Raw genomic sequence first — 11358 nt, 5'->3', positions numbered from 1 at the left:
AACCCAACATCAGCCTTCACCCCGTCCATGCACAGGAGCACCACAGGGCAAGGAGCAGCAGCTGTGAGCAGGGGCAGAGCCATCTCCATGCTGCCCACAGAGCACAGCATTGATGGCCAGGGCACCTAAGCTGCTGCCCACCTAGCCCTCCCTGCCAGCCTGGCTAAATATAAACCCAGGCACACGCATGGTGTTATTAAATCTATCCAAACATGTAAGCACGTCTCTCAAAAAATCACAGAGTCTGGCGCAAACGCTTCTCTGCTTTACAAAATGACATAAATTGAGTCTGTATACACAAACACATACACTGACGCAGCTGGGGGAACACGTTGCTAATATCCACACAGCCAGAGATTTATACTGATGAGGTTACGGCCATGCTCCCTCTCCCACGCACCAAATCTCCTCCCCAGGACCAATCCTGCTGCTCTGGTTGCAGGCCCTGCGGGCGGTGCGGTGCACAATGCGATCTCATACGAGCAGAAACCAGGTGCTCTGTCTGCTGACTTGCACAGAATCAAATTGAGGTTCAATTGTCAATTAGGGATGTGTCAAGCACATATTCCCAGGCTGCCCAAAGCTGAATGAACTGGTGCCAGAGCTGACACTCCCTACAGAGACCCTGGCAAAGGGTCAGGGCTGGGACTGGATGGGGATGGGCGCAATGACCTCTGTGCATGTCGCAGCCTTTGCCATGGGGTCCCCCCACTGCTGCTCACCATGTGACATCCCTCCAGCAACCCCAGGGAGGAGACCTGGGCCAAACTTCCCTGTTTCCAGGGGTGTTTCCTCTGAGGAAGAAGCCTGATTCATCCCAATGCTGCATGGTTGTACTGCATGGGATCAAGGTGATGTTACATAGGGTTGAGGTGATGTTATGCTGCTCCTCCTGGCTGTTTCCATTACCAGCTGCAAGCATGAAGAGGAACACCAAACAAAACACCATCAGGGTTACGCAGGTTACCACTTTTAAGGATGTTTCTAGTGTGTAGAGAGCCAATAGTTGGGATGTGTGCAGCAGTGTCTTACAGAGCCGCCCAGTGCTGCTCTCTGCAAGCCCACTCACTGCCTCAGCTCACCCAGTGGCTGTGTGGGCTGTGTTTTGTACAGCACAAAGAGGAGACATCATTGTTGGCTTCTGTTCAGGCAGGGGAAGGGCACACTGGGACCCAAAGGTCTTGTTCTGGGACAAGGATGGTCTTATTGGTGTCCATCCTCCACCCCTGGCACTATCAGCCCTTCTCCATCCGATTCCTCCAACAGCTTTGTCCATATCTTAGCTTTGCTCAGCCTGTTCTCTCTTGACAGTCCATTTTCTCTCTTAGTGTGTTTTTTCCTTCCCTTGCAATGTTTCCAAGCTGCTGCTATTGACAGCAGACAGTCACCTCCAGTCCTCTCATGTCTCTCCATGCCTCCCATGTTCCTCCACCACTCGCTCTTACCCAATTAGTCTTTCAGCCCCAGTGCCCTTGTCACTTCCCCTTCTCTTGGATGGCTCCAGCTGCCCACCCCCCAACACCAGGACAAACCCAGCCCCAGGTAGAAACAACCAACAGCCCTGGCTGGGTTCTGCTGCAGCTTCAATGGCAGCCACAAGGTCCCTAATGTTGCCGGGTTGGCTTGGATGCACCATCAAAGCTCAAGCACAAAAGCAAACATGACAGACTGGTGTTGAACCAAAGCCTTCTGCTTCTCACCCAGCACCATGACTGCTATACAACACCTGCAGGCCTCTGCAACCTGCTGTTACCTGGTACCGGAAACTCTCCAGCCTTCAATACAGTGTGTTTCCAGCTCTCACTTCCATGGACATGATGAAATCCTCTGCTGCATGAGTGGATTCCCAGAGGGTCTGTGGAACTTTGAGCCACTCAGTGGCCATGCTGATACCAAGGAGAAGCCTCCAAAAGAAAAAAAAGAATAAATCTGTGCCATTTCTAGCTTGCTACAGGATGATGGATGCTCTGACTTATCCCCAAATCATTCATGAGCCATTTGTCAGCCCACAGAGCCTTCAGAGATGTGAGGAAACCACCTTATACCTCTCCAGCACTTCAGACCATAGGGCCAAGTCAGGTGCACTTCTGGGCACCAAAGGACCCTCCACATGAAGGACAGAGCATCACCATCACACTTACACACACAGCACATACAGAACTCCCTCTGCATGTAGGGAGAAGCTCCTCAACGGGTAGCCCAGCATTTACAGTAATCAAGAATGATTCAATTGACAGGTTTGTGTGGTGTTTGTTAATTTACTTGAGATTCATTCCTGGGAACAGCTGGCTGTATCCCAGCAGGACTGTGACTCTCACTAGCCCACCTGCTGCTAGACAGACGGGCTTTGGGTACAGTTGTAGTTAAAGTTTAGCAGGCAGATATTTCTGGCCATTAAAAATGGAGAACTTCTTCAAAGGCTCACATGAAGAGATGGCTTGGAGAGCCGAGGCACCGGCTCTGGGCTTTGCTACATGGCTTCATGTTGGGTTTCCAGGGTAGTCAAGGAGCTGAGGGCTTGTTCTGCCATTTCAGCATTGCCAGCTGCGTTATCAGGATAAAGAGAAGAATTCATGAAGGAATCATTTAATATTCAATTATAGGGTCTGCTCTGGAAATTGTCTCCAGGATTTTGACTTGGAAGTGGGTCAGACACCAAGATTCAGAAGTTCAGCAGAAACAGACACGTATCTCCCTGCTTTGGAAACTTTGGGCAGATCAATTTGTACATTACTGTTTGTCTGCTTTTAAATAGAATTAGGTTTTATTCTAGTGTCCTTCCAGACACAACACTTAAAGTATACAATGCCCATTTTATACTTAAATAATTTCTTTATATTTCTCTGGATGGAGAGGAAACCCTGTGAGGTGCCTGAGGACCACCCTTCCCATGGCATACAATGATTTACTGTTGAGCCTTCCCCTACATGCAGGGATGCACATCCCCATAGTGACATGGGTTACCAGAGCCCCGTGGTGCCCACCATTGGCAATGGGAGCAGCACTGCATCCAGCCAGTACCATCAGCACCAATTCTCTGTCCCCATCCAGAAGAAGGGCCAAGCATCAGCAAGCTGAAGCAAAACGCCTGCAGCCCTTGGGGCAATTCCCTCTGCTGGGCTTTCCTGTCACTAAGCTATTGATTAGCCATTGATTAAAACATCTATTAATCTTTATAAACTATTTATAAATGGAACCTTAGCATAAAGTGTGACCTGTATAATATTGAAATAGAAATTATACTTAATATGGATTTTTAAGTAAGTTACACGTGTAAATGAAACACCGCATTGTATCCCCTACATGTGTTCATTGTCACACTTCTGGCTTCATTTCAAGTCTTTGCAGGCCCATTATAAACACATCATAGCTTTGAGGAGGAACGTTCCCTGCTCCCTTCTGTGTTCTGCCCCAGGGAATCCTGGCCTTGCCACCCCCTTAGCACTAGCTATCCACTTCATGGCTTTGCTCCCACCCTGCTGTCAAAGCCCCATGTCCTATCCAGGCTTCATCTCTAAGCTCAGACCATTGTCTAAAGCCCAGACAAGGAGCACACCAATGTGAGATATCAGTTGATGCCATTTGTTACTTGGCAAATCCAGGAAGGGGAACTAGCTTGCGATATATTAAACAATGAATTATTTTGGTCGCAGCACTCTTAATGCTGCAGGCACTTCCCACTAAACACAGGTGTGGGTGCCCCACTGAGGAATCCTGCCTGCAAACTTTGGGAAATAAGGAGACAAACACAAAGCCAGGCTGGAAGGAGCACGTCCTCCAGGCTTACAAGGGTTACCAGATCACCCCACTCCTCCATACCCTGCATGCTTCCATCCATTGACCAACAGCCCCCAAACCTCACTGGGACTGGCACAGCTCAGAGCAAACAGAGCTGGATGTGTTTAACACAGCTGCTCTCCACAGCCAATGCAGGGACCAGCCTGGCTCATTGGTGCTAACAAAGACAGGCATCACCGGCCTCTCTCTTGCCAGGGTTTGCAGCAAGGGCATTAACAACCCTCTCTTGACAAAGGGGAATGGCTTTAAACTAGAAGAAGGTAGATTTAGGTGGGGTGATAAGAAGAGTTCTTTACTCGGAAGGTGGTGAGGCACTGGAACAGGTTGCCCATAGAAGCTGTGGATGCCCCATCCCTGGAGGAAAGCCAGGCTGGTGGGACCCTGGGCAGCCTGATCTGATGGAGGGTGACCAGTCAGCAATGGGGGGATAACTCCATCTCAATGGGACCTCCACTGCTTGCATGATTGCAGGCAAAAAGCTGCACTACCACATTATGCCTCAGTTTTCTCATACCGAGAGCAGGACATCAGGCAGTGCAGGGAGAGCCAAGTGCAGGCGTGAGGAGCAGCATGAAGTCCTGGGGGTAGAAAAGGCTTTGTGCCAAGTCTGCTCCCCTCGTGTTCCAGCAGCATGCTGGGCTGCAGGTTGTTTCCAGCCCAAATGGCAGGAGAGACTCTCACACCTCTGCCTGCCCAATGTGTTGGGAAAAATTTACTGGTATAGTCATTTCTGAGCATTTTTTGGTGGGGTGACCTACAGCAATAATAGCACAGCCAGCCAGGGAGAAAGCAAGAGCTGAGGCTCTGAATAAAACCCTCAGCACGCTCACCTACCCCACACATTTCTTTCTTATGAGCAATGCATTGGGCACTGCTGCTCCACCAGCAATGTGCCTTGCACACAGCAGGGCTTCTCTGTGCTAGGAGTAGGGCTCTGCTCTCCCCCAGCCAGGAGAAATTTGGAGAAATCCTCCTCTGCAATGAGAACCCTCTGGACCTGCAATGTGTAGATACAACAGGATTGGGCCCTGTGATGCCAGCCGGTGCTTGGTGAGACACAGGCTGGGGAGGAACTGTAATTGGTGCAGTTCTACATCTTCAAGGCTATTAGATCCTTGTAGCTCCCCATCATGCTGTGTTTGGAGTAAATAGAGAGTGTTTAGCCAAGCTGAGAGATCCTCTAATGGAACAGACAGTTCTTCCTCTCTTCATCTGCTTGTCCCCACAGCTTTGTTATTTAAAGTCAGGTTTTAAAAAAAAAAAAATAGAAAAGAAAAGAAAAATCAGCAGACAGGTTTGGTTTGGAAGCCGGAGGACAGGAAAAGTTAGAGATATTTATTTGACAGGGTCAAGGTTGCTGCTTTTCTTTTCTCTTTCCCCAGGTCCCATAGGTGTTAGACTGAGAGACATTTAATCGAGGGAGTAGCGGTTTCATATCTATAACAAAAATCAAATAATGCAAGATGATTTACTCCCCCTAGCAACCAGGGAGCTTACCCTTAGCAACCAGCCTAGCCTCAGGCAGCGGTGTAATCAGCTTGAAAATATTTCAATTATTGTGTTGATTTTAGTGGATTTGAGAAGCGCTGTGCGGAGAGACCAGGCACATTCTGCCCACGACCTGGAGAGGAAGATATTGATTTAAACAGGTGTCAGAAAGGAAAAGTGGAGTAAATTTAAATGCAATAGGAGAACGGCGCATTGAGTGTGGTTCAGTGTGGGGGTGACATTTTGCTCATCGCCTTGAATGAAAGTGACTCAACTGAACTAGAAATTTCACCTTGAAAATCATCTCCCATCGACACAATCAAGAGCAAGGCGTTCGCCATCTCTTTTGCACAGGCTGGGAGGAAGGGGGGGGCAGCACCTGGGTTTCTGAGGCGGCTTTGGGGAAATCAGCTCACCAAGGGAGGAAGGATCAGTGTGTCCCATGCAAAGGAAGGGCCAAGTGGTGCTGGGGGCAGAGGGACATGGGAAGTGCCTGCACAGGGTGGCTACAGCAGGCAGGCAGAGCTCCCTTCAAGCAATGGGGCTGGCTGTAGAGCCCAAGCAGTTTGGTACCTGCTTTGAGCTGAGCCACAGGTCTCAGACTTCGGGCCATTCGTTCTGCATGGCAAATCCAGTGCTTAGGAAGAGCGTAGTGCCCCATAGATACTTGGGGTCTTTGACCTCCTTCAGCCGCTGCCATGCAGCTCATCTGGGCTTGGCACCCTCTAGTTATGAGAGAGGCCAACAGCCCCAAGCTATGGGGCAAGCCCCATTCCCCGCCACCCCACGCACATAGGATGCTACCAGCGAAGCTCCAGGCTGCTCCCTCACCCCCTGCCCCTACACACTAATCCCACTGCTCCCTGCCACACACATGTAGTTCAACAGCAAGCAGTGACATCTTTGTACACACCGCCCTGACGAGCTGCTTTCTGACGCAGTGGAAGCCTGTAGACAGTGTACTGATAATAGGGTTTCATCTGCTCCCCGTGAAGTGACAACTGACATGCCATGTTCTGATGAGCCTCTTTCCAGTAGGGTGACACCGTGCGTGGAGTGTATTAAAATCCTGGTTCTCAGTGCTGTGACAGTCCGTACACAATGCCTGCGACAGCCAGAGCCACAGCAGAGCTGAGATGCTCATCCCATTAGGAAGGGAAATGCACTGCTGGCCAAGGCAGCAGCAAAGGCTCTCCATAGACCAGGAGGGTTCCTTTCCCACCCAAGCTTTTGGATGAGTCAGGTCATCTCATTGTCCTTCCCAACAGTAGAAATTCCTCCTTCCCTACCAACACAACCAAGGCAAATCCCTTTTGTCTGAGGCAGTTTGCACTTCTCAGGGTTCAATTTCAAAGGGCTGTTTTTAGACATTATGGCATACAGTCTATGTATGTACCAGTGCCTGCTCAAAGGCCCGGCAGAGGGATGCCACTTCTCTCCTTGACAGAAGGGAGCACGAGCCCTGAGACCTACAAGGTAGCAAAGGGCACTGCCTTACCTCTGCCTTGTAAAGGCAGCAGGAAAACAGCTTCTGCAAGTGGAACACAAGTACTGGGCACATTTCAGTGTGGATGGAGTGATGGGACGTAAGCTAGCAGCCCCTGATAGCTGTGCTGGAGTGATGCCCCAGGGCAGACACATGGCTCTGCATGAGTGGGGCAGGTGAAGGAGTGGCCATCACCCTGCAGCAGCATCAGAGAGAACTGCAGTCTGCAGCAAAACCAGTCATTCTGGCCATTCAGAGAGGGTAATTACATTTTGAGATCTCTGGGGTGTATTTTTCTTGTTGGCAAATGATCAGACCATGTATTCTTTTTGTTTTATTATTATTTGTTTTAATTAAAAGCACAAGTTTACATGTTCACCAGGTGGCTGGTTCACTCTAGCTTTGCAGCACTTCGCAACTGGCTGAAATATCAACCCATAAATCAGCCTTCTAACTTCGTGAGCATCCTGGAACTGTTCTACAAGGTTGCTGATTTACAAGACAAAACTGTTATGCAAGACAAAATGCTGGGGACTCCTACCTGCAGGAGCTTACAGACATCAGGCAGCAAGGCAGGCCCCTGCCCCACACCCCTCCCAGCCCCAGTTCCCTCATGGATCACCCAGAAGAAAACACACGTATCTGCTCACCTGGAGAGAGGAGGGCAGCACATCATGGGGCGTAACTGCAAAACCAACCAGGGAATTCCTGGCTTAAGTTCACAGAAGCTCTGTCTTGCTTTTTGTTTTGCTCATATCTGTAAAGTTATTAATGATCAATAGTCAAATCAGAGTAGCTAAACACACGGAGACATCTCCTGCCATCGATTTTTAGGCAGGACACCCCTCTGAAATCAATGGAGAGCTTTGCTTCAAAACCAATGGCCTAATAAGGGCCACGTCTTAAACAGACAAAAGCCACAAATCCAATATGAGTTATCTACCAGCTCTGTCACACCAACTTTGTTCCCATCTTCTAAATTTCCTTCTCCTGCACCACAGTCCAAGCAGTTCCCATTGACTTCTCATTAAAAGTTAGGTCCTATTTTCTATTGCTGCTCTTTAAAGAGAATCAGGCCATTGTTTTTAATCTCGCATTCAGAAATATAAACCTCAAGCTTCAGGTTGTTCTACCTTTTGGCTTAGGGCTGATGTGTTAAACAGTCAGTCAGTATGAGTAGCAGTTCAATTCATTCCATTTTGGAAACTTTTTCCTCTTGAATTTTAAAGGCTTTAGTTTGGTAATGGTTGTATTAAGCCAGTATTTGTAATTGAAATACGAAACTGAATTACAAAATGCATCAACAGGCTCAAATACATTTAACTCCCAATGCCAACACTTTAAACTGCAAAGGCTATCCTGACTCATAAAGCCCCTTCAGCTACCCAGCAGCTTAGGGATCAGGTGCAGATTTCACTCTGGAGCTCATCCAAAGCCTCTGGAAGTCAGTTGGTAGCTTTTCTTGACCTGGCAGATGCCAGAGAGCTGCTCCAAGGCTCTTCCCTGGGTTACCTTCAGCACACAGCACTGCCTTTCCCTGGCTGTTTTCCTTCATCTGCCGCCTGTGATGACAGCTTTCTTCATGTCTGAATTACCGCTCGCATTTTTGGCTTCATTCACAGCACCCTAATCCCTTCTTACTATTATATCTTTTCAAACTTCCCAATTAGCCATAAAGTTGGAGCCCCGTTTCTCATTGCAGCAGCAATGTAGCAATGCTGCCAAGGCTGCCAGCTCCTGCAACCCATTTGCAAACACCTCGTTGATATTCAGCTTTGCAACAGATGCTTGTATGGTAGGAGCAGACCTTTGAGCGCAACATCAACATTTAGACTTACAGCATTCAGAAGAGGTGGCATTCATCCTCCTAGTGGATGCTTGCACTGCACAGGGAATAGACAGGTAAATCAACATTAGCACCAACACTGAGCTCAGTCACCAGCTACAAAAATATTCTGGCATGTAAAAGCAGAGAAGAGAAAGGGAAGAAAAAAAACTTTATCTCCTTAGCTGTTATCCAGCTTTTTCAGGTTGGAGGCTGAAACTCAGGTGAGTTTGTTCTTCACCTGAACTCCTCATCATGCTCATGGGATGTACCTGGAGGCAGAGACAGAAAAGGGGGAAGGAACTGACCTGGTGCCTTGTCCTTCTGGAGCCCCTCCACCACATCTCTGTCTCTGTGCCAGCTGGGCTCAGCTGGTTCAGGTGTGCTCGCTCACGTTAGACTTGTATTTCCTTTCCTGGGAATGAATTCTGTGACAGCTGCTTTTGGGATCCATCTAAGCTCAGTGCTGTAGGCAATCTGCTCCATTCCCTCCTCTCCTGGAGAGGCAGAGAGCAGCTTTCATCTCCAGAATGCAGAAAGCACTGGAGCAGCTCCCTCCCCTGAGCTCCCTCCTTCCTGCAAGTGGAGCCGGTAGCCTTAAGGGAAAGAAAAAACAGGAAACCACAGGCTGGAGTCTCAGGTGCAGCCAGCGGAAGGTGGTGGAAATGTTCCAGCCAGGAAATAAATCCAGCCAAGCCATAAAATGCTGCACTCAGACACTTTCCCTGACACTACTGTGGGCTTCTGTACTTCATCCATGCTGCCAGCCTTGCCACATATAAAACTGAGGCAAGTGACCACCGGCATAAAAGTGAGTTATGCTTTGCTGTGGCACAGCTCAGGTGTCAAGCACTCTGGTACTGCAAGGAGAAATAGGGCCTGTCCCTGTCTGAAGAGATTTCAATCAGTAAACAGCCATCCTTATACCCACAGCCACTGCGTGGAGAAAGGAGCCCAAGGGACCTTATGCAAAGACAGCCCTGGGGAGCTCTGCCCCAGCAGCAGAGCCATGTCCAGAACTGGTGCCTTTGCTGTGTCTCAGTAGGTTTGGGAGCTGGGTGACCACAGCCATACTGGCCCTGTGCATTCTCATTGCACTCTATTGCTTACCTCAGGTTTTCTTTTTGGAGAAGAGTGAGTTCAAGGGAAACTTCATTGCACTGTACAGCTCCCTGAGTGGAGGCTGTGGCACGGTGGGGGTTGGCCTCTGCTCCCAGGTAACAGCGATGGGGTGAGAGGTGCTGGCCTCAAACTGTGACAGTGGAGAATCAGGTTGGGTAGCAGGAGCAATTTCTTCTCAGAAGGAGCAGTGATGCACTGGCACAGGCTGCCTGGGGAAGTGTTGAGGTCACCATCCCTGGAAGTGCTCCAGAACAGTGGGGATATGGCACTGAGTAACATGGTCAGTGGGCACCATGGGGTGGTTTAAGGTTGGGCTTGGGGATCTTGGTGGTCTTCTCCAACCTTAAGGATTCTGTGATTCTTCCTGACTTCACACCAAGTCTAGGGATGTGTCCCCGGATGCAAAAGGAAGCTCTGCCCAATCTATTCTGTGATTTACAGATGGAAAAGGGTTTCCTCATCATCTTCAAATGCCATCAGCCATCTAAGGGAACCTACCCCAGCACTGCCACTGAACCTCTGGAAAACCAGGAGGGTTCTGCAAAAAATGCCAGATCATTCTCAACAATAAATACATAAAGAAATAAATAATTGGTGGGTGCATAAAGGCACCCATCATGGACACATCATGCTCTATGTTAACCACACATCTCCCCTTTTCATTCTGCAGCTGCAGCAGAGATGAGAGCCTGGCTTGAGCACAGTGATGACCTTACAGAATCCAAATCAAGCACTGTTTCTCAGCTATGTTTCACCAGCAGACCTTTCCAAATAACTGATACATCTTCGACCACTCTTGTACACACCTGGAGCTGCTCGGAAATAAGCTCTCGCTGCTTTTTGCTACAGACACATCATCACTTCAGAACATCAAAATAAAGCACCCAAAGCTTCAGGAACACTTATTGCAAATAATCTCAGGCAGCTTCACTGCCAGAAGAAAGGCAGCGTGATGTTTATCAGAAAACTGAGTTGATACGGAGGACCTTTAGCATCTCCAGATGAAAGCAATCACTGCACAAACGCAGCAAACCCTCAGAGGAAGGTATTTGCCTTCCCCACAGCACAGCCCTGGCTCGGTGTGCCCCAGTGATGCAAACCTGAGAGCAGCCCATTCACCAGCTCTACAATGAGTTCTTTTTCTGTTGAGGTTTTCCATTCTTGCCTCATTGCAGGAAGGAATTTGGGATTGCTCAGTGAAAGAGCCGTGCCTGCTCCATCGGGTCCTGTGGAGACTTAGCGAGAAAGAGAGGAGCTTCTTATAACCAGAGGAATGTAGGAAGTGAAGGCTGGTTTTGGCAGTGCTGAGACTGCTGCTCTGCCATGGGCTCCAGGAAGCAGCACATCCCGTGTGTTGGTATGAAGCTTCAAAAATAAGCAGCCCTCACAGGTGGATGAAACCCAGACATCCTTCCACAGCCATCACAAGAATAACACCGCATTTTCTCCAGAACCAGATGTTCCCCATGCAGAAAGGTGTCAGATTTTCTAACAGCTCTGTCAGACTTTACAAACCCATCATAGTCTTCGGTCAGAGGAAAAGCATAGCAAATAGAAGATACACATTAGGAAACTGGAGGGAAAATGTATAAGTGTCACTCCCCATCCTCAGCTACAGAAATGCATTTGGATGAATGGT

At 48.8% G+C, this 11358-nt stretch overlaps 1 long non-coding RNA gene across 1 annotated transcript; it reads right to left on the bottom strand.

Moving 5' to 3' along the window:
* Window positions 1-1753: 1753 nt before the first annotated feature.
* On the bottom strand, window positions 1754-9045 carry LOC146758677 (uncharacterized). The gene is made up of 5 exons (XR_014934046.1): window positions 8906-9045; window positions 8611-8655; window positions 7423-7529; window positions 5296-5419; window positions 1754-1904 (listed from the first exon to the last, which is right to left on the bottom strand). It is a non-coding gene; the product is annotated as an uncharacterized LOC146758677 (long non-coding RNA).
* Window positions 9046-11358: the final 2313 nt, after the last annotated feature.

This window comes from Coturnix japonica, chromosome 13 (assembly GCF_054131305.1).
Source record: "Coturnix japonica strain WE chromosome 13, WE-NBRP24, whole genome shotgun sequence".
Taxonomy (NCBI): domain Eukaryota; kingdom Metazoa; phylum Chordata; class Aves; order Galliformes; family Phasianidae; genus Coturnix; species Coturnix japonica.
This window is presented reverse-complemented; position numbering and strand designations above follow the sequence as displayed.